The sequence below is a fragment of the Poecilia reticulata genome, chromosome 3, assembly GCF_904066995.2.
Source record: "Poecilia reticulata chromosome 3, P_reticulata-male-v2, whole genome shotgun sequence".
Classification (NCBI taxonomy): domain Eukaryota; kingdom Metazoa; phylum Chordata; class Actinopteri; order Cyprinodontiformes; family Poeciliidae; genus Poecilia; species Poecilia reticulata.
This window is the reverse complement of record NC_088832.1, coordinates 3407605-3430050: the sequence shown is the minus strand read 5'-3', so window position 1 is coordinate 3430050 and position 22446 is coordinate 3407605. Positions and strand designations below refer to the sequence as shown.

The 22446-nt window shown below is 37.8% G+C and overlaps 1 protein-coding gene and 1 long non-coding RNA gene across 5 annotated transcripts in view; one reads left to right on the top strand and one right to left on the bottom strand.

The window, feature by feature from the left end:
• Positions 1 to 22446, top strand: part of celf1 (cugbp, Elav-like family member 1) — a 144876-nt gene that overhangs the window by 16962 nt on the left and 105468 nt on the right. The gene's annotated exons all lie outside the window — the stretch shown is intronic.
• On the bottom strand, positions 20786 to 22331 carry LOC103462349 (uncharacterized). Its single transcript, XR_533334.3, has 3 exons — positions 21481 to 22331; positions 21345 to 21411; positions 20786 to 21278 (listed from the first exon to the last, which is right to left on the bottom strand). It is a non-coding gene; the product is annotated as an uncharacterized LOC103462349 (long non-coding RNA).

The following is a 22446-nucleotide window of genomic DNA, read 5'->3' as shown; positions in this document are numbered from 1 at the left end:
AATAGGCTGAATTCTATCACAGCATGTTGTTTTAATGACCATTTTAAACTGAATCTTGCTCTCTCCTGCCTGACCATCCTCAACTGTGCTGGAACTTGGAAATGTACATCCTGCTCTCTTTCAGCCTTTTGTATAGTAATATACTTCATGCAAAAATAATTGGAAATGTTAGATTAGTTGCAATCACCAGTATTATGCAATAAATGTAAAGAATATTTAAATATTATAAGTCGCAGCGCAGATCATTATCATTCCTACATTCCTCAGAACTTGAGGGAACTGCATCGCAATAAAGAATATTGAGCATCTCTATCACCATAACATCTTCCTCATCTTCTAAAAATATTGTAAGATACTCATTCATGATTTTCCCTATAAACTTGCTAAGCCCAGTGGTAAGGGCACCAGGGCAGTCCACTACTTTGTGTTAAAGGTGCAGTATCATGTAAAATCGACTTTTTACATCATGTTATGATGTTATTCCCTCATCAAAACATACCTGGAGTGTTGCCTTGATTCTTTGTCTGAAGAATTTTCGCATGGTGTCTTTTCAGCTGTGCTAAATGCTTAATTGGACCTAGCACCACCATCTAGGCGCCTAATCCATGTTTCGATGCATCTACCTGTGTCACTTCTTTTCTCAGCTCAAAGTTGACTACTACTAGCCCTGGTTCAGCTGTTATTGTCTCTTTCAATTGTTTAAATTCTTTTCTTTGTGTTTCATCCCATTTGAACTGTGCATGTCAAAGAAGTTGTCTGAGAAACATGCTCACATGTCAAGTTTTGCTATAAACTTTGCAAGATAATTAGCCATGCCGAGGACTTTTTCCAGTTCTGGTTCATTTTCACGCAGTGGCATGTCACAGCTTGCTTTCAAAGGATCTGGCTCAAGTCCATTTGTTGTGTGTCCAATAACTTTGTGTGTCCAATGTAATTAATTTTGCTGACATAAATGAAACAGTTGGTTGAACTCTTTCTCTAGTTCACTTGAGCTAGAGAGGTTCTGTTTGTGCTCCTCTTTAATTTCCCTAACATAGATTCTAGGCTGAGGAAGTAAATATGTGTCACAAGGATTTAAATAAAAATGACCCTGAAATTTTAATGTTGTATATTAGTGCTTACTTTTTCAGTGTTAAAATATATTTGGAATACATTTTTAATGTAAAAAAAAGTTGTCATTGTTTCTACATTCAGGGTGTTTCCCTGAAAACTTGTTAAGCTCGGTGGTCGGGTCCACTGGGATTTTGTATTAAAAGATGTTAAGTTGACAGGAAACAAAATATTACTGGGTAATTATGTTACTGGAAGACATTGTAGACAATACTTAAACTCACAATTATAGTTTTAAAAACAACAAATAATAAAAATACAATTAAAATAAACATCAGTTATTTACACTTCTGTTAAGTCCAAGTTAAGTCATCAGCTACTGGATCTAAAACCACGATTTAATGGTGATCACATTTAGAACCGGCCCAAGGCATAAATGAACTAAGAGAATATCAGTGCTGCTAAATTTGATTTAAAGTTTCAGCATAGATAAAAGATTTTAAATTGTTTAAGATTTAAATGTAAGATTTTAAGGAGCTGGCAAGTTTAATTTGTAAAAGTTCAAAACGCAATCTTCATAGATTGTTTTACCATAGCAACAAGCTGATGCTGTCCGTTTAATATTTGAGTTTTAGCTGTTCATTAATGCATCTTGGTAAACTATAATTACATTTGACTGCTTGGTCAAGTAAACTAGGCGCCCTTTCCCAGACTTCACTTAATCCATGGTGAAACGCTGTTAGTGGTGCTGATGTTCTTAACTTCAACAGGGGCCCCTAAATCAAATTCTGCTCGAGGGCTCATACAGCCTTGGACCGGCCCTGCATGATTAGTTAAATCCGCTGCACTGCGGGTCTCTGCTGTTGGATGTAATGGGACAAACGGGAGAATTAAATTAATGTGGCTTTCATAGCTCTTCCATTTCATGTTGTTGAAGAAGATTTTAGGTTATAATATATTTTAAGAAAATCTATGGCTCTATCTTCTTCTCAGAGATACCAGGTTCTCCCGGCGGGCCGAAGTGAAACCACACAGAAAACAACAGTGAGTGTAGATGTCACAGAATTTAGAGTTTAATGCAATAAAAGACAATGTATGAAATTACATCAGAAACTGCAGAATAACAGAAACATACATTCATTTACCTGAGACAAATGGAAAAGAAGAAGAAAGAATGAAAGAGAGAAAGAAGGAAAGAAAGAAAAGCAAAGACGTCTTTGGAGAATTGCAAGAGCAAATCTGATTTATTACTCCTGTGTACAAACTTTTATAGTAAAGGCGTATTCTTGTCTTTAATTTATTCAATAAGGCGTATCTTTGCTCATCCAACCAGGAGCTGTCTCTGACCCTCTTTAAAGTTAGAAACTCTCTGCAATTTGTTTTCAAGATCAAACATCAGTTGTCACCATTATCTAAACACAGTGGAAGCAGAGCTTCTCCTCTACTGACCTGAACTGATGATGTTTTACGGCTTTTCACAGATCAGTGTGAAGCTGGAACTTCTCCTGTTTCTTTCCCACACAGACAAAAGGCAGATCAAAATATCTAGCAGGCAATCTGCTGTAACTACAGGTAACATAAAGGTCAATAGAGCAGAATAAGTTATTAATCTGGAAACTATTTTTAGGCTATTTCAATCAAGACATGTTAAGTTTTAAAACTAGCTTATTTTAAATGTATTTTCTTAACAATCCCTCTTTTAATCTCTTTTAAGAGATTACACTCTTTCATATTATATTTAAAATTTATATTTTAGAGTATAAACCTAAATTCAGAAACACCATTTTATAGCTGAAAAACTAAGCCCCCCTTTTTAGTATGCAACCTTCTACATAACATTTGTTGTTTAAATGTTGGCATATTCATTGCAAATAAAATCAGACCAAATCAGACAGCAAAATCATATAAAGGATTCAAATCCTAAAATAAATGTTCAAAATTGTCTAACCCAGAGTCATGTCTTACCAGAAAAATAATTTAAAATGCATAAATTTATCAATGCTTAACAGAAACTTTACCACAAATCTTAATGTTATAGTTAAATGATTTTTTTTAAATTCAATCAAGTATTCCTGATGTAAATAGGATGATACACAAATATTTGTCCAAAATTATCCATGAAATGAATGAGCAAGTTAGACACAATACACTGCACTGACTTACAATCTATCAATAAACCTCCAGTTGCTGTAAAAGAAAGATAATTGATTAGTAATAGTGTTGTACAATTTTTTTTGAACTATCTTCATTTTGTCTCTCTGTGTTCCTTGATGGTCCTTGAAGTAAATATGAGTTCGTTGGCAAGTCGTAGACTAAAGATGAAACTTGGAAACAGGAGAAACAACAAAGATGATCCTCTTGTCTCCAGTAGACCATTTTCCTTATAGTTTTAAACTCAGGCTCATGACCTGAGTGACCGATGCTCACCATGGGGTTTATTGTGCCCACATTTTGGTGAGTTTAACTAAGAGGCCGTTCCCTCTTTTCCAATTTGATGACACTGAAAAAGGAGTAGATGTGAAAGAAAACCAGATGAACTTCTGACTGTGAGGTGGTCCTGTGGCCAGGGCTGAAGATCCTCAGTTACTCCAGTTTGTGATGCTTTGACGTTTGATGAGGGCATCAGCTGGTCGATGTACTGGAACAGAGTCCGTCAATCCTATCTAGAGCTCCTTAATGTATTTTAAAATAAAATAAGTCATTCCTTCCAATTTGAATTAATGTTTTCTTTGCACAGATTTGCCAATTGATACTCTAATTATTATTTATGGTCTTGCTATCAAATCTTATTTTAATAATTATATTTATTTTATTATCAGGAAGGGAGAGATTTTGTGGTAGCTTCTAGTTTTATTTCTCTTTAAAACTTCATTCCAAATTATCATTTTATTCCTTATATTAACTCTCCTGTAATTTTCCTTTTATATTATAACTCAGTAAACCTAGCATTTTTAAAAAATTGCTCCTTTAGAACTGTATTTTCAACCTTTTGACCCTCTTTTATATAAGGCCTACACGAGAAATAAATGTTTCCCACCGTGTTGAACCCAAAACTTCCTGTGAATTTTAGAAGCAGTTCCATAATTGCTCATTTGTAAATCTCCAATTTAGACCAATTTAATTTGAATCATCATATTTTATTGTCATTTTAAAACCTCAAAGAACGATTAGCCTGTTTTACAAGAATAAAGTTCACCATGTCACTAAATATCAAAATGACTTATTTTATTCTAATCATGGTTTTAAATTCCCAAATTTCAACAATTTTAATCTTTGATCCATTTATTCTTTTGAAAACCCTTCTATAAAATATTTAATTGAATAATGAATTACCCTTTTTATAGTCCATCCATCCATCCATCCATCCATCCATCCATCCATCCATCCATCCATCCATTTCTTTACACCCTTGTCCCTCAGTGGGTCGGGAGGGTTGCTGGTGCCCATCTCCAGCTAACGTTCTGGGCGAGAGACGGGGCCCTTTTTATGGAATTTATCATGATTATCAATACATTTTTTCAGTTTTGGTTAGAAATTTGATACAACTAAATTTATTAAATGATGTAAATATTTAGTTCAGACCTTCCTGGATGACTTAGTTAAACAACTTATTTTAAATCCTGTGAAGAGAGATGCAACAATCCAACGATAACTTTCCCTGTTAGAGGAAACACTGTTTTGTATAAACTATTTGACAAGTGATATTATTAAGTTTAGTGTATTCAATTTATAAATTTTTGTTATTCCATATTACTTTAGAAACTCCAACTTATCCAAATAGTTAGCTCATGTTTAATGGTGCTAATACACCGTAAAACATTTCATGAATTTTACCCCAATAACATCTTTTGCTAAGAACTAAAGACAGCTCAAAACTAAAAATGTGCTCATTAGATTAACTTCCATGCATCTCCCTCTGTCATTGAAAGTTAAAAGAATCCCACGCAAGTTATTTAGATGAAATCTGCTGCCACTGCTAACTTCTGCATTATATAACACAGGTGGATGTAATCAAAGCAGGGTGTCCCAGATGCTGTTACAATCTGCACACCTCAATCAAAAAAAATTAATATTTGATTTAAAATTTATGAAGTTAACGCATAATTTGGTGCCATTAGTTCAGTATGATACATAGACACCCATCAATTCACTTTAGCACTGTAAATAATAGTCTTCAAATTAAAAATGTTGTTCTGTTTTCTTTGAATGATAGCCACTGTAACATGAGCCAAATAAATTTACATCATCTTCTTTTGTTGTTGAAGCGTGGCACACAATGCAATCCAGTTATGGTTAAGGAAAAAAGTATGTAATTATAATAGTTAGTCCCTTTTCCATTCTTGTCACGCTGGGAGGGGAAAAAACACATTTAGCATGATGTGGGACAAACAGAGTGAATCATCAAAGCAATTAATGCATTTCCGAGAAGTGCAGAGTTGTAACACTTGTATCACACCAACCCTCCAATTGTATCGTAAAACCTCTGACACGAGGAGATGGGGTGTTCTTAGCAACCTTAGCATTAAACAACAGGGGTCAGAATACGAATGTAGTGGACCGTGTCTGTACTGTAGGAGTCTTGGGTCTAAATGACCTTTTTGGTCTAATTTTGAATTTACCCTTATGTTTCCACCATAAAAACTATTTTCATTTACTTGTTTGGTATCATTATTTTCAGCACAACCTAAGCTTCATGGTTTTACAGTGTTTGTTTCATTTTGACAAAATGCATTATCCCACTGGATGAAAAAAACACAAAAACAAAATCTGAGGAAAAAAAAAGATATTTGTACTATAACATAAAATAAAAAAAATTGATTGAATCGTTTTTACAGCCTAAAATGAAACTTTCTTTTGTAAATTTTAAGAACTTGTGTACAAACATAGCCAAAAACTAATTAGTATACATATTTTTGCAGCACATTGCGGGCAATTTCCCAGACGTTTTTTTTTTTTTTCATTATTTCCACGTGGTCTGCATTGAAGTCTGCATGCTTTCTGATTGGTTGCTTCAGACATGTGGTACGTTTGAGGACCTCGGAAAAATGGACTTTATGTTGCATTAATTCACTTTTTGATCATAAAACATAAGTTTTTTTCACCACAAGGGGCGCTAACAGGATCGAACATATTTCTGGTTTTATTTCGAAGTAAATACAAAACAAAATCAATATAAAAACACTACTTTTATAAAGTTAGAAGTCTCTAATGTCCGACAAAATTGAACTCAACACTTCTCACGCTGCCTTTTTTTTTCTTTTTTCTTTGAGTGGCTGAGGAGTTTTTGCCCGCTCCACAGCGGCATCACACAATACAAACATTTAGAAAGAACTCATTAAACACTACCAAGTTTCGTTGGCATCCGTTTTGTCTCCAACCTGTAGACTGAAGGAAACCCCAGGAGCGAGCTTTGGCGTTCAGGTCACATGATCAGAGGTGAAAAATCCAGGATCAATCATGACAACACACAACCAGGACCACTGCTGAGTTTCAGCCACTTTACATGCCCCAGTCTTTTATCTGCTGTATCAGACGGCATCCAGAGTAGCAGTCATTCCTGCAGTGCAGAAACATCTGGAATGCAGTCCCTCTTAGATGAACTTAGGTTTTTAGCCTTTTGTGTCGACAGAGCGTGATGTAGAAACACCGCAGATCAGTCATCTACTCAAACTCCCGTCTCACTTCGGACAGAAGGCTTTGATCTTTGTGGTCCCAACTTCCTGCCGATTCCAGCCATAGAAGATCCTCACAGATGATGCCTGAGTCACTTTTGTTTAGGCAGGTGTGTGAGATTACAGTCAAAGCAGACATCTGTTGCTAGATCCTGTGAGCAGCACTTTGCCCTCACGTGACAACAGAACACAGTTCATCTTCACTGACCTTAGTAATTGTTCAGTAGTTTTTGGCTTTCATACAGCAGTCCAGCAGAAGATGGGCACAGTTCAGCATTGTGGCTAAAAGCTACAACAGATGTGGAAATCAAAAAGATCCTTTCAAGTCACGTCATCACATGATTTCTGAGCTTGAAAGACCCTGCCCCCAAGATCGCCATCAGGCCACAGGAAGCAGCCCTGCCAGAGAAAAAGTAACGCAAAGTAATAAAAAAAATCAACAAAATTGTATGCCACATTTTGCTCACATAACAATTATAATTTTTTTTCTTTATCTTGTGATGCATCTTCCAGTGTGGCCTTGGATTTTCCAGCCAATATAAGAAATCACTGGATCAGCACAAACGGTCCACTGCTTCAAACCCTGAGCTCCAAAGAAAAAGAAAAATAGAAATGTGTTAAAATGATTCACCATCAGATGTACCAGAATTAAGAAAGTAAAGACACTTACTGTTTGAAATCAATAAATGTTAGTACCTCGATGACATTCACTCTGCTTGTGCCAGATATCAACTAGAAATTTTAAAATCATCACCTCTCACAAACTTATTAAAAAATGTAAACAAAATCTAGAATGTCCTAGTACTAACACTTTCAAAAGTTGTGATTCGATTGGACTTGTCAAATAATTATGAATTTAATATTATTCGACTAAATACCAAAACATCCTTGTCATTGTCCCACGCTTCAAGACAAACAGTCCTATTTCCCTCAATTTAGACTAAAATAAACTATTACTGTTTGTTATCCTGACATTTTCAAAACAGCTTCTATTTTATTTTAAGATGTCAGAAGTTATTCACATTTTATCCAAATTCTATAGTTCTAACCAAAATTTTCCTCAAATATAAGAATTTACACCCAATTGTAACTATATATAATTAAAAAATCAGCAGTGATGCAGGAAATTTATCAACAATTCTAAATGAAATAAACGTGACGCAGATTTTAATTAAAGCTGTTCAATTTTAAATTACTAATTTTAATTTAGTAAGAGCTTCTATATCACAGACACCATATTTTAGTCAAGCAGGAAGGCAATGTAAGGGCACTTTACCTTAAATAAATCCACAATTCACTGTTGTCGAATGAAAAAGTCAAAATTATTGATTAACAAATTTATAATTAACCATATCTATAAATCGACCAGAAATTAGGGTCTATTTCTCCTTCTCACCCTGTTGATATAATAAAATTATCATTCTGAAAACAATTTGGAACCTATGTTACTGTTATAAGATAATTTGCTGAAAAACCAAAATTTTGTGAGATGTTCCATAAGTTCCCAAATCATCCGTCTAGTGTTCAAAATAGACTGAGATGTTTTAAGTTAAGTTCTATCAGTAATATCTTTATAATATCCCCCTGTGTTTTTATTATTTTCAAAACAAAAACATAACTTAGAGCTGCAGAATCAAATTGAAGAACTTTCCCCCTTTATGCTAAAATTTCAACATGTCCAATTAGTGTCTATACAGCAAGGCACCCATGTGCCATATAAAGCAACAATTAGTTCAGTTAGTAAGTTAGTTTATTAGTAAAAAACAAAAAGAAAATACCAAATTGGATGAGACAGTCTCTAAATCACTAATTCTATCTGCTATAAGCCAAGGCTGAATTCTGGTTGCTCCTGTTGTATTGTATTAATCCTCACATTAGAGTAAAATGACCAAATTATATAGAACCTCAACATAACATTTCAATATAGGTTTGAATCAAAAACTGTCTGAGACAAGAACAGGCCAAAACCAACACAACGAATCTTAAATCAAGCTGTGTCATAATTTCCAATTTAAATCATAAAGCTGATCATATTGCATTTACCCATAGTGTACCTTTCTGTTAAACACTCCAAAGTGACCAATTGAAATTAAAAAGATCCCTGTTGTGGTGATAAAATTAGAGAAAAAATGTAGAATTGGCCATGATGAAAGATCAAGTCTGCTAAAAACCACAAATTTACAATTTCCATTAATGTTAACGTTGAAGCCATAATCAATTAGGCCAAAACACTAAAACTTCAACAAAGCAGATGTCACCTTGTTTGTTTTCATTTGACTTGTAATATCTTAAGTCAAAAACCTCCTACTGTACAAGCAGATGATTCTGCTGTAAATCAGAATGTGATACCAAAATATGGAATCATTATCACCTTAGAATCATCTGTAAAGTAGTAGTCAAAGTACATTTATGAAACAAAACATTTACTGTGTCTACATAGTTTAAAATAAGAAAAAATATCACACAACTACTCACTAAAGTGACATCATATTTACACAGCGCTTCATAAAACCCATATAAGGACTTCTGCATACACATCACACATTCACTCTCAATCACACTCAAGCAGACACTTTCACACCCTGTTGTAAGAAAATGCAGGATGTTGGGGGTTTTCTTGACCCTCAACGAACTCGTAAAAACAAGAAAACACTCTTATTCTCAGTATTTTAAGGCATGGTCACAGTAGTTGACCTGTAATGTAACAAATATTCCTTCTAAATCAAGTCTGTATATCAGTGGTCCCCAAACTACGGCCCGCGGGCCGGATCCGGCCCACCTCCACATTTGGTCCGGCCCCCTGAACAATACCAGAGAGCATTCAGATTTTTTTTCATATATTGTATTTTCCGGTTTATGTGTGGATTTTTCTTCAACCACCAGGGGGCTCTTTAGCAGGAAGTGTGTCCTGTAAACTGAGGGTGTTTTGTTTTGCATGGCGCATTGCTGCCATCTGTTGGACTTTTAGGGAACTGCTTGACTTTTATGTTTTTTAATCAGTACGGTTGTTTGCTAGCGGTAGAGCAGATGAACACGTGTTTGTTATGAACGCCGCATTCGAGGTTGAATTCTTCGAAGCCTGTAAGTAGCAGCTTATAGATCCAGAAATGTTAGAGATGGTTTCATGTCCCCTGCTGAGAAAGTAGAAACATTTGTAAATTTGTTATTTTGTACTTTTCATTTCAACATAAAATACAAGTTCAAAAGAAATTCATATCAAAATCCAAGAATCCTGAAAAAGAACAACTTAAGGACTCCCAAAATGCAAATGGAATGGTCACTCAGTCCCCCCGCTCTGGGAAACAGAGGCCAGTAAGATTTGTAACCAAAGGGGAAAAGGAATCTCTGTCCCACAGAAGCCATGTGCCCCAACAGGCCATGTGTTAACAGAAATTCAGCAATATAACATCCAGCAAAAACCATTTCATAACATATTCTCATTCACCATCCAAAAACACAACAACCACAAGACAAACAAACAGAGAAACACATAACGAAACACAAATCTCCTCTGCACACCCTCAACACAACGCAGACAGACAGACAGACAGACAGACAGACAGACAGGTTGAACATACAACGGCGGAAGACAGACACAAAGTTAGTACACATGAAAACAAATAGACGGTGAAACCCCGTCTCTGTTGAGACAGAAACAAAACAACCCGCAGACAAGCAGGCACACAAACACACAGAGACAGAGCTGTCCAGACTCAAAACACCACAATCCAAAGTTAAATTCCGCAAAGGAAGTTAAACCCTGAGAATCCTAGGCACTGTCAGGTACAATAAAAGCAGTTAAAGTCCGCGGGAGGGCAGACTCCCCTAACTCTAAGTTAGTTAAATTCTGTGTGGGACGGCGGCGTCCTCTATGAAATAGTTAAATTCCGCAAAGGACGGCGGGAGTTTGTTTTTTTATTTTTATTTATTTTTTAAATTTCTCTCTTTCTCACTGTTTATTTCTGTTTTTATTTTAATTATGTAAAGCACTTTGAAATGCCTTGCTGCTGAAATGTGCTATACAAATAAAATTTGATTGATTGATTGATCCACAGCAGCAAGCAAACCAAAATCGCAACAAACACAGAGAAGTGTACAAAACACAGAAACACAGCCACAGACGACGTCGTAGTTCAACCAATAAAAGACAGAGAGGAAAAGAAAAAGAAAATGTCAGGCGCCGGCTAAAAATAATGTATAATGCAATGTAATAAATTTCCCAACTTCAACTCAACCAATCTCTTTTAGGGATGGGTTAAGTCCAAGGCAAAACAAGCCTCAATTTATCTCTGTCCTTTCGTCCAACCGGGAAAACCATTTGGAGTCCCAGAGGAAGGTGATACACCCAAAATCAAATCAACAAATTTAGTCAAATCTTTTAGCTCAGAAGTGATACAAATCAAACCAAATGAACCCAAATAATTATTAGTCCCTCGGAAATGAGTCAAAATTTCCTAGCGGATGCAAGCTAATGCTATCTAATACACAAACATAAATCCAATCAAAATTTGTATTAAGAGACACAGTAAAACTTCTCCGGGAAACGAATAGTAAAGAAACCCAGCACAAAGCCAGAGATCCGGTTGAATCTCTGGATGAACCTGCCAAAGTCCCCTGAAGTGTATTTTTCAAAATGCCTAACTAACGGACCTCATTACGGAGGAAATCAATACACCACAACAGCCTCGTGGCTCTGTGACGCCACACAAACAGATTAATTCGCTAGGGCGAATTTTTTAATCACATCTAACAAGAACTGTAAAAATAGAGCCCCCTCCTATTGTGCATTGTGTATGATAGCTTATATAGTAGGGTGCCCCATTGTTAACTCATGGTTGCTAAAAACCTTACCAGACTGTCAGAGTTGACACCTATTAACACAAATTAAATAACACAGGAAAGACGAGAGAAAGTTAGATTCTGAATACTCGCGAGGAGAACAGACAGAAATGTGCTTTCAGTTACAAATCTCCTACCGCTCTGAAAGCACATTTACCTGCCCCCCTCTTTTTATTGTCTTTAGGATCCCTAATCACAGAGAGCGCTGTAACTCTAAAGGGAGGAGGGAAAAACACTTCATCACACAGTTACAGCGCCAATGATTGTCATCCAACTAACAACACAATCTATCTTAACCTAGATTCTCCAGTTCCTGACCCAGGGTCAAACGGAACAAGTTGTACATCTTCATAGCGACGGTTTTACAGCTAAGAGGTCAAAAGCAGGACGTTCTGTGAAGAGCTGCTGTCACGGCTCTTCTTCAGAGAGGCCCTCTGAGAAAGGAAATCAGAGAGATCAACAATACAGGGACATTTCTTAAAGATATGACTAAACAAATAAGAGTACATAATGTAAGAACATTATAAAAGTATAACAAATAGATGATAATAATACCTTATGATAATAATACAACTTACCTAACACAGACTGACTGATTTTAGTGACATAGTGGGTGTAAAATATTGAATAAAATGTGCTACATTACTGACCTTATTTTCACTCTTATATTTAACTTTATGACACACAAAACTACAAATTAATCGTCCTTATTGTCTCCAGGTGCATTCTGGGTAAAGTTTGTCATCAACGTCATCATCAGTCACTTGGCAACAAATGGCAAACTAGCCAGAGCATTTCTACGGACTACGTTAACATGTTTTGAATTTGTGTTGTTTCATCATTAGTGACCAGTAGCCTGATGTTTCTGTTCTTCTCTTGGTTTGTTGTACTTCATGTCAGATAGACTTTAAAATGACAGTCGCTCTCTGTGGTGATGAAACTTGTTAGCTTCGCTGTTGCGGGCATCATGTCTATGTTGTAAAGTTAAATTATCCATCCATCCATCTTCTTTACACCCTTGTCCCTCAGTGGGGTCAGGAGGGTTGCTGGTGCCTCTCCAGCTAACGTTCCGGGCGAGAGGCGGGTTCACCCTGGACAGGTCATCAGTCTGTCGCAGAAGTTAAATTATCATGAGCTTTATTATTTGGGCCCGGTCATTAGCCCCGCCCCCCGGCCGACGCCGTGTTGTTCCGCTACTACGTCACATGTTTGCCTGAGGAGCGGAGGCAGCAGTATGGCGTCTTGTCTAGAGCTTATTATAACAAGGTAAGTTCATTGTTAAAATGATCATGTTTTTGACTTTTTTTATGGTGGCATTATTTTTGATTGATTCAAATACATAGTTTGCTTAACGTACGTTTATTTGTTTGGATCATCGGCAATCTATGTTTGTTGCCTAAATTTAATGAATATAATCCAAACTCGTTCTTTGTCATTTTTGAGCGTGTGGCTGTGATGCGCAGCTTGTCGAACTCTGCACATATTTTCTTGTTGCAGTGTGTGCTTGAAGGCCATGCCCAGGAGGTTTTTCTATGTTGTCGAATACAAGAACACAACGCTTGCTGAATTCAAGGTGAAACAAGCCAGATTCGGTGAAAGGGCCACCCTGCCTGCTCTTGGACTTGTACCTGTTAGCAAACCGATCCTCACAGCATCTTACGAAGTTGCTTACTAGATAGCACAGCAGGGTTAGCCACACACCATCGGTGAAACACTCATAAAACCAGCTGCGTTAAAGATGGCAAATCTGCTGCTCGGAACAGCGGCCGACGGTAAATTATCCCAAATTCCTCTTTCAAATGACATCATCAGCGACAGAATAAAGAACATGAGTAAAGACATCTTGGCTCAAATAGTTGCAGATCTAATTTCAAGTCCGGCAAAATTCAGCCTTGAACTTGACGAGACCACAGACGTTTCTAACCTAAGCCAGCTTGCTGTTTTTGTGCGCTATGTGAAAAAAGACACGATAAAAGAAGATTTTTTTATTTTGTAAGCCTTTTACAACAACAACTAAGGCAGCTGATGTCAAGAAGCTTGTAGATGACTTCTTCAGAGACAATAATCTTTCATGGGATATGGTTTCTGCAGTTTGTACAGACGGAGCTCCAGTCATCCTGGGAAGAAAGTCTGGTTTTGGTAGTAAAAGCTAGTAAAAGCCAATGCACCCACACATCATTGTTACGCATTGCATTCTACACAGGCATGCATTGGCAACTAAAACCTTGCCTCCAAAAATGGCAGAAGTATTAAAAACTGTGGTGGAAGGTGTGAACTATGTGCGAAATAGTGCTCTGAGACACCGCATCTTTAGTGAGCTGTGTAAAGAAATGGGCTCTGAATTCGAGATACTCCTGTACCATTCTAATGTTCGGTGGTTATCCTGGGGACTGGTGCTGAATCGTGTTTTTGCCATGCGTGTGGAATTAGCCCTGTTTTTGCAAGAGCAATAACATCGTCATAGAGATTGCTTCAAAAATCCTGAATTCATTGTGATTTTAGCTTACATGGCTGATATATTTGCAGCTCTCAATCATATGCAGGGTGGTGGTTTCAACATCATGCAAGCAGAAGAAAGCCTGAAGGCTTTAAAAAAAGAACAGACGTTATGAAAACGACAAACAGAGAACAATAACTTTGCAAACTTTCCCCTTTTGGATGACTGGGTAACTAAGATCGAAGATGTGCCTGGAATCGGAGACAATTCTGTATCCATGGAACTGAAGCAAACAATTGCCACGCACTTAGATGAGCTTGCAAAGTCTCTCGACGGATATTTCCCTCCAAAAGAGTCCTATCCAGCATGGGTGAGACGGTCATTTATGTTTGCTGTTGAGACAGCGGATGTCAATGATGAATACCTCGACGAAATCATTGAAATTCAGCAGAGCCAGGTTCAACTGCAGCTCTTCAGAACAACAACACTCTCAACGTTTTGGTGTCGACAAATGGAAAAGTACCCAGTTATTGCTAAGAAAGCCCTGGAATATTTTATACCATTTGTCACAACATATCTTTGTGAGCAATCCTTTTCAAGGATGCTGGACATAAAAACAAAGAAAAGGAACAGACTTTGCTGTGAAGATGACATGAGAGTAGCACTTGCCAAGGTGAAACCACTCATATCCGAACTGGCCTCTGAGAAACAACAGCAGAAGTCACACTGATTTGTAGGTATCACATTTTGAATTTTGAAAAAAAAATCATATTTATTTGTTACCAAAGAAGGGTTCGATGAGTGGACATATGAAACTTAGGGGTTCGATTGCTCAAAAAAGGTTAAGAACCACTGCACTAAAGTCACATTAAGTGCCTTGCCCAGGGGCGCATCAACATGTGGCAGGAGGAAGCTGGAATCGAACCTACAACCTTCCAATCACAAGACGACTACTCTATCCACAGTCGCTTATCATATTATTTGAGGTTATGGTTGTTCATCATAAAAGATGTGAACAAAGCAAAAATATATTTTGGACTTATGCTCATATGAGTATTTTGGGTAATGAAAGAGCAGATGGGTTGGCTAAGGAGGCTGATAAAAAATTTTTTTAAATAAAATTGTAAAGGCTACAGAGACAAAATGGACTCAGTGAAGTTTTCTGTCTCAAACCAAAACACCATCCATCCACACAGAAACGGCCTGGTAAAGGGTATTTACGGGTTGGGACCAGTCTTTCTCTTCGATATCAAAATTAAATTACTATTAAAATTTTTTTTTAAATTACTGTAATCTATAGTATGTATTTGGTACTATTCAAAGTATGGTTAAATTATTCAGTGCTTTAAGGTGATGTTGAAAATGAAAAAAATATATATTTTTTTTCTTCCAATTTTCTGTATGATAGGATCAAAAGATGAAGAGTATAAGGATTTCCTCAAACAAACCTTGTTCTTGCAAAGAATATGAAATATGATCTTCATTGAAGCTATTGTTGTAATGTTTGCAATTTGTTATATATGAAACAGCTTTGACCTGTGTTTGTTGTGAAAATTTAAAGAAGCAGTTCTTAAATTTTCTGATTGTTTTTATTCAGATAAGTTCTAGATGTATGGATAAATGTCAAACTCAACAAAATAAACTTGTAACATGGCAAGGAGTGATATTGTCATTATGCCGTAAAGTGGATCCTGCAGGAAAAAATGAATTGCAGGAGATCTTTCCTGCCCACAACCATCACCACCTACAATAACTCTATGAAGAATTTGAATTGTGAATTTAAAATAACACTTAATTTCCCATTGAGATAAAGTATTACTCAATATAATAGTTAACCCAAGAATTTTGCTTTCCATGTAAGAAATCAGTTGTAAATTTAGACAACATCATTGACAGAATAAAAAGATGTTCACAAAGCTGAACTGCAGCAGTGAAAATGTCAGCCAAACGACACTGGTATGTATGTGGCTGTCAGGTTATCTGCATTTTTTAAAGAAGGATGAAATTCAGAACTGTGATGCTTGAATTGTTCTAAAGAGGAAGTCCAATGTCTTCCCATTCGATTTCTGGAATCTGTACACTCTGGAAAACACAAGAAAGAGAGAGAGAGAAAACCCAAAATTTACTCTGTCAAATACTTTGAGTTATAGAACAATAAACAAATGAAAATTTTAAAAACTGCCCTTTGAATCTCATCATGGTGATGAGCACACAATGTTATATACTATTACTATAGTTTTTTCAACATTAACATTAAATTAAACTTTTAGTATATTTTTCAAACAAATCTCTTGAGCCATAAAAAAACCCAGGGAGACACGGACTTCAACAAATATGAAATAAAACAAGAAAACTAAAGGACCCTGTGGCCAATGACATTGCCAAAAGCAGGGGGTCTGAGCAGGGGGTCCTGCAAAAAGAAAAGACAAGAAAACAAATCAAACTCTGGGTGGGCAGGGAAGACAGGCAGGAGCCAGCCTGAAAAGCTGGCAGAGAAGGCAGCTCAGCTTCAAACCAGCTTCAGCTCCGCTTCACCAGCTCTTTCCTTCTCCCCCCCTTAGACACGATTGAGCAAGCAGCTTCTGTAGCCAGGAGACCCTGGGCCCTAACAGATCCTGGATGTGCTACTCCTGGTGTGCCTTGGGACAAAGAACAATTAGTCTGATCCCTCCACGTAAAGTGGAGGGGGCCATCACACCCCACCCACAAAACAGATTCCCCCGAGCCAGCAAAATATAATCAATTTATACATCTATTTTTTTTTCTTTCAAAACAATATTTACAAAAATATATACAAACAAATATTTACATTACTGACCAGAATTGCAGAGGTGATCCATCTCAGACTGATCAGCCCAACATCATCTACTCCAACTTCCTGTTCTCAGCAACGGTGCACCTTAGAAGCATTTGAGTTAGGTGAAGTGAAGAGAGTGGAAGAGATCAAGCAAAACGGCCGAGTATAAGCGCATACAAAAATAAAATCACTCTAAAACTCTAACCTATCCCTTGATGTACAGAATGTCCAAGAAATAGTATTTTCAAAAAGTGCCAGACTTTAAGGGCAACACCCTTAGTAAACTCAACACATGGCTCCCATTGTCTCACACAAAGTGTGTATTTGAGAAGGTAACCACATGAACTGCCCGATAAGTCACCTGGAGGCAGGAGCAAAACCAGCGATTCCAGAGAGGAATCAACGCTCTGTTCGACCATAAGTATGGTGCGGAGTGGAAACACAGGACCATCACTGAGAGGCAAAAACAAATGTGCTTTTCCATCTTCTGCCTCTCTGACAGGCACAAACTGAAAGTGCATCTTCACCTTAGCCATGATTGTACCAGGAACTTCAGGCTCATCATGACCGTTCACCAGCACTAATGGCCTTCTGACAGCAGAGCTGATCGATAGGGCGGTAGCCCACATGTGGGCACCCACTAGTTTGTTACCTAAAATCAATGGAGTGCCCTCAAAAGGCAATGCGTGGCGCACGGCCAATGTCACCTCCCCATTAAAGAGCTCACACTCCAGATGTAGTCTGTGAAGGGGAACATGCATGACATTTAAACTGATATTCCGCACGGAAACACAACCGCCCAACTCAGAATCCTCGGTCAGAGGCAGCACGTCAGCCCGAATAAAAGAGTCGTATGCACCTGTGTCTCGAAGTATTTTTACAAGCACCTTCCTGCCACCATCTACCAGGCACACATAACCAGTGATGACATTGTTACTTTGAAAACGTAACTTTAATCAGATTACTGATTACTCCTTGAAAAAGTAACTTGGTTATATTACTGATTACTTGATTTGGAAAGTAACTAAGTTATATTAAAAGTAACTTTTTTAGTTACTTTAAGCAGCTGCTGACAACAACGCTCCGCCACCTGTGAAAATTACAATGATCTTTGCCAATATTTAATTGCAAGTTATTTTATAACATCAACAATGTATCTCCACTTATAAGAAGGGGAGATTGTTTAATCGTTACAACAGTACCAAAAAAACAGCTTCTGTGTGTTCCAGTATTGTCTGGAAAACAATAAATAGGATTTTAGACCTCTCCAGCGTCCAGGTTGTGCGTTACGGCTCTGGATTTGGTGTCTGAGCGCAGCGCACAAATCAGGGTCGCAACTACATATTATTCAGGTGGATGCGAACAAATAACCCCCCCCCCACACACACACACACACACAACTCAACAAAAAAAGGGCCCATCTAACCACCTTCTAGGACAGAATATTAACAGCCTCTCAGCTTTCAGAGTTGAATAAACAATGATAAATTACAAAAATGTCCATCCGTCCATTCATCCATACAACTATGCCTATGTAAGATATGTTATTAGTAATTTCTTTCTGCAGGTCTACTTTGTTATAGGAAAGTGTTGCAATATTCAAACCCGCAATTTAACAAGATATGTAAATCAGAGCTGGACCACCAGACATATTTTGTCTTTACAGAATTACACTATTAAAATATAAACAAGGACACAATGCAACCTTTTAGTGTACAGTAATCTATAAAACAAAGATCTGCCTGTTTGCTACACTTGCAGTGGAGATGAAGACGGTCCATTCAGGAAAGCAGAGCTGCATCAAACTTTAACGTGAAACTGCAGAAAAAAACTAAACAAAAGCAAAAATTGAATTGTTAATGAATGTCACCATGAGAAAAACCTACTGAGTTTTGCTTAAAAAAACTTTATAAAAAATTTAAATCACACATTTTTGACTCATGAAGTTAACGTTCTTTTTTGCAAAACAAAGTTATTTGCGCTTGTCAGAAATCTTTTCTTAATATTCTAAGTTTGTTTGTGACTCAAAGTTTTGCTCGTGATTCTCACATGACGTCTTGAGCAGGGACTAAAATCACAACAAAAGATTTATGATGTGTGCAAATAAATGTTTGTTTGGTAAAAATGAGTTAATTAAAAAAAAGTCTTAAACAAAACTTTTTCTTTCAAAGGAATCATTACAATTCCAAAAGTTTTGATTACAATTTTATTTTACTTAACTGAGGTTAGTTTTTCTTTTCCATTGAATAATTGGGAAACAAATTTAACTTCATACTCTGTGAACCAGACCCTAAACTTACTTAAAGTCTCGGTTGAGTTTTTTCCCCTTCATTAATGACACTTTTATTATATTCATTATATCTATCATGGTAATTCAGTGTGAGTTATTTTTAATTCTAAATGAATATCCTTGTTGGACTTTTAAGTGTTATTTTCCTTCAAGATACATTTACCTAACGCCAGAATAAATGAAATGTACATTATGCAGCAAAGGAAATTAGAAGATCTGACATATATCCATTATGGAGATGATCGGTTTTGGATGGGTGATGTGCCCTTATTGCATAATAAATACTAAAGAATGACTGATATCATTAAAGATACAGGGAAGAAGCTTTTAGTTATTTTGATTTGCTAGCAAAGTAGTTTAGCTAGCGGCTAGCTAATAGCACAACAACAGCCTAATGTCTGTATGATAGAAATACTGAATCGATAGATAAGAACAGTTTCTCCTCACCTGGCTGTCTCCTCCCCTCAGTAGTTCTTCAGAGAAAGGCAGACGCAGAGGCCTGTCAGTGTCTGTTGTATTTCATTACCTCTCTGCTTAAACCGCGACTCCGAGCTGAAGCAGAAACGATACTTCAACGTTTTCCGTCATCTGACAAGCAGCAAGTTACTCCACTTTATTCACCAAAAACTGATCTGTAATCTGGAACGTTCGCTACGTTGAGCTCTGCAGTTAGCCGCCTTATCTCACTGCGCGAGAGGCAACTGCGTCATGCGTCACGGGCAAAAGGTCAAACCATTCAAATCATTCCCTGTTGGAAACTGGAATTTGTGGGATAAAACGTAGTTATCTGCAAGCGCCACCGCTGCAGCTGCAGTCTCAACCTTCTGCTCGCAAAAATAGGTAGCAACCACTTCAGGAACTGAGTTTTTAAATTGCTCAAAGAACAATGAGCTCACACAGTTGCTCAAAATTTTTGACACCAACCACTATGTACCAGCGCGTAAATCAGATCTAATTCCAGATGACTCTGTCCAGAGGTTTTTCTACAACTCCTAAATCTTTGCTGATATGCTTCAGGCACCAACTCTTAAGTTTTTAAAATGGCGGATTTCACCTTGGCATAATCATGGCAATCGGAGTTCGACAACATAGAAAAACCTCCTGGGCATGGCCTTCAAGCACACACTGCAACAAGAAAATATGTGCAGAGTTCGACAAGCTGCGCATCACAGCCACACGCTCAAAAATGACAAAGAACGAGTCTGGATTATATTCATTAAATTTAGGCAACAAACATAGATTGCCGATGACATGAAACTCTACTTCCACACCATCACATGAACTGAAGAATGAGAAGCTTCAGCCGCACCGCTATGTTTGGCAAAACTTAAATCAGTTATATATTTTGTTTTTAGGATATGTCCTGATCAAGGGCTGAAAAACATGGAAGTTGCACAACTCATATATATGGTTCATGGAAATGGAGGAAGCACCTTCATATCTGGAAAGTGTTAAAGGTGTGATCCATCCATATACTAATTGTTCTTTGTCCGGAAGTAGCACATCTAGGATCCGCTAGGGCCCAGCATCTCCTGGCTATATAAGCTGCTTGCTCCATCGTGCCAAAGGGGGCGAGAGGGAAGGAACTGGTGTAGCGGAGTGAAGCTGGCTGGCTCTTGCCTGTCTTGCCTGGCCACTCAGACTTTGCTTTGCTTTGTTTTCTTGTTTTGTCTTTTATTTTTGTATGTCTCCCTACCTGCTTTTGGCAATGCCAACAGCTTGGAATTGTTTTGTGGTTGTTGGTTGTCATGATTGTTGTCAGGTGTGGAGCGGTGTTTTGTCCTTCAACATAATCAAGGTGAGTTAAGTGTTGATCGTGTGCATCTCTTTGCAGCTTTGGTCCCCGGGTAGGCATAGAGGTGTTGCTCCTTTTGCTTCATCTTTATTTTTGTAGTGTCGCTTGGAGGTGGTTAGTGATAACTGTGCTTGCACAGTTATCTCAGCAGCACTTCTGTGGGATTTTAGTGGGGCGGTCTGTATAGACAGCAGACAACCAAGACAGGCGGACTGCCAGCCAGGGACAAGCAGGACAACAGGCAAACAGCTGGCCAACGACAAACAGCAGCATCTATCAAAAATAAATGTTAAAAATGTAATCTGGAAGCATGCAAAATATTAGCATTTCACTTACCACTGAGCTCTATAAGTAGTGCCTCTGACAGGAAGGGTAATCAGGCAGCTTGTACGGGCAGCCTGGATATACAACAGAAGCTGAGCTAAAGCTAAGCTAACCACCATCGAGTGTGGGAAGCTTCTTACCTGAGGAAGATTGATCCGCGATCAGAGCGTCGTTAAGCGCACCATCCAAGCGTGCATTAATATGCGGCTGTTGTACAGAAAATGGAAATAAATCACAAGTAACAATCTTGATAGAGGGCGATGAAGACTGCCTTACCTAGCATGCAGTGCCAGCAAATGTTGAGGTCTGCACCAGAAGGAAAACAAGGTGATGTCAACCAGGTGAGGAAGGGCCCTTTATATACAGACAGCCAGCACCACAAACAATTAGATCCAGGCATTTGTGTGGTGCCTACAGGATATACTGCCACATGTGTCAAATTCTCACTTGCCATGGGGTGACATTTCAGTTTCCTATGAGCACAGCAAATGATCAATGTGTGTGGAGTGCTCTCTCACACCATCATTGATTAGGTAGATTACTAGTCCAAAGCGTTTCAACGATTGCCTTTAATCAGCTCTCCTTTCCCCCAAGGAAATTTCTGACATATACCCGTTCTCCTGGTAGCAGGTTCTGTAATTTTGCAGCCATCTTTGTCATGGTAAGTCTTTTGTGTGTTTTGTCTTTCTTGAACAGCTCTCACAACTTGTTTTGAGCAGGATAAGCCTACTTCTCAACTGACCCTTCAAAAACAGCTCTGCTGGTGCAACTTCAGTCACTGTATGTGGTGTGCTTCTGTACATCAGCAGAACGTTTGCCAGCTTGCTTGTCTTGAACTTACATGGTTAATCTTATCCGCCAGAACTTGCTTCCTAATTGCTGCCTTTACTGTCTGCACCAATCATTCCCCTGCACCATTTGACACTGGATGGTACATGGGACCAGAGTCTGTTTTATGCTGTTCCTTTTCAGGAGCTGCTTGAATTCAGTGTACGAGATGCAAAACCTATGGGTTTCCATTATGTGGGATAGAAAGACACATCCCACACGTCTCCTAAATCTTTGCTGATATGCAAAGATTTGGTTTTGTTGCATCATAGTGTATTAGAGCCTTGCTGTGTAACAGCAGTCCATTTGATTTTTCAAAGGCCTCTTCACATTCAGACGTAGACTTCCATGGACTCTTTTTCTTCAGTAAAGTGTTCATAGGTTTCAACAGCATAGACAGACTTTTCATGAACC